This window comes from Piliocolobus tephrosceles, chromosome X (genome assembly GCF_002776525.5).
Source record: "Piliocolobus tephrosceles isolate RC106 chromosome X, ASM277652v3, whole genome shotgun sequence".
In the NCBI taxonomy this organism is placed as follows: Eukaryota; Metazoa; Chordata; class Mammalia; order Primates; family Cercopithecidae; genus Piliocolobus; species Piliocolobus tephrosceles.
In genome coordinates, this window is record NC_045455.1 from 82,088,370 (window position 1) to 82,090,282 (window position 1,913).

Genomic DNA, 1,913 nt, shown 5'->3' on the forward strand with positions numbered 1-1,913 from the left:
TGAAACAACAAAAAAGGAGAACTGCAAGACAGCAAACAGAGCAGAAAAAAATCTTTTTAGAACTACAATATTCTCAGAGATATAAGAGAAGAAATGGCATGCAGGAAGGGATGCTATTTAAAAAGAATTATTCAGACAATAGAGAATTCTTAGAAGATAAAAACAGAATGCGAAAATTTAAACAACAGAACTCAATAGAAGAGTTGAAGGCCACGATTTAATAGATATTTCAGAGAGAAGAAAAACAAACAGATACAAAATACAAGGAAAAAAGGAATGCAAAATACAACGAAAAAAGGATCAGGACTTCCAATATTATACTAATTAAAAACACCAGAAAGAGAGAAAAGTGAAAATAGAAAGGAGGGAGTGATTAAATAAAAATCTCAAGAAAATTCCTCAGAATGGAATAATACAAATTTCCAAATTGAATGTTCAGAATAATAAAAGTTCTTATCTTCCTGAAAGAGCATGTCTTAATGAAATTTCATAATACTAAGGCAAAAGAAAAAGCAAAACCCTGCCAGAAAGAAAAATAGTGGGTAACATATAAAGAGTCATGAATAAAAATGACATTAGGAAGTATCCTAAAAACAACAGTGGAAATTAGAAAACAGTGGTGGGAGGCCTTCAAAATTATGAGAAAAAATTATTTCTAACATGTAGATCACTTCAAAGAGGGCTGGTGGAGCTGCAAAACCAAGAGCTCTTCATGTATGACCAAATATTGAAGTTCTCCATAGGATGCCATAGTCACTCAGTAGTGCTCTATCTTCCTAAGAAGATATAAGACTTAGCCGCTAATAATCATGACCTAATAACCCACGATTGGTAATATGGGAAGTAAATGTCTCAAAGTTAAAAAAATACTATTTATAACATGGAATGGTATATCTGGGAAAACTGTCAATCAAACAAATATTCCAAAAAGCTTACCTTTTAGGCACCTTACCTTATGGAGTTACTGGAGGAGGTACTTAATGAAAATAAGGGAGGAAACCAAGAATGTGAAAAACTGGGTTTCAGAACACAAGAAGTCTAACACAGCAGAAAGAAGGGTATTCTAGTATTGACGGCTTATAGTAAGCCAAAGGAACAGCCACTATCAATTGGTGCATATGGACCAAAGGCTCCAGGAGTTACATCTCTAAGAAAAAAGAATAAAATACACACACACACACACACACACACACACACACACACACACACACACACCCCACAAGTGAAGGCTCTATTACCTGTTACATTGAATCTACTGAGGGGAGAGTTACATTTCTGGCAAAGATAAACTACCCCTAGGGCATTAAGAACCAAAGCAAAAATTAAACGGAGGCAATTATCAACTGAAGGGAATTCAGCAAGTTTTACCTAAAAAAGAAAATGTAATCATGGATGTCATGTGGCTGAGGAGTGACTAATAATTTTGTAGAATGTTTGACATAGCTATATTGGGAAGATAAGAGAATGCAATTACCTGGGGGAGGGGAAGAGAGCATATTTTTAAAAGCTAAATCCTTTCTAACCATATGCAGGACGAGGGGTACTGGTATTTCTTTATATTACATTCTATAGTGCATTTGTCTTTAAAATCATGTACATGTATTCATTGGACAGAAATAAAACATATCTTTCAAACTGCTGTATAAGCTATCACCCAAGTAATGATCTTTTACAATAACTAACCCTAGTAGTGAGCATTTTTACATTTCTAGTTAAAATTTTCTTCCAGCTTTATTTAAAAGTTCTGCATGAGACCAAGTGCTCATTGTTGAAATTAATTTGAAAACTGAGATAATTATCAAAGGGAAAAGACTGCTTTTTTCCCCTGAAGGATAATTAAGTGCTCTGATTCTTTTATCCACTTTACCTTTGCAAAATTCATCATAGAAAAAGTAATACCATAATATGGAAGA

The 1,913-nt window shown here is 33.8% G+C and overlaps 1 non-coding gene across 1 annotated transcript; it reads left to right on the plus strand.

Annotated features, from left to right (window-relative positions):
• Positions 1–664: 664 nt before the first annotated feature.
• Positions 665–792, plus strand: LOC111540542. Its single transcript, XR_002731019.1, has one exon. It is a non-coding gene; the product is annotated as a small nucleolar RNA SNORA25 (small nucleolar RNA).
• Positions 793–1,913: the final 1,121 nt, after the last annotated feature.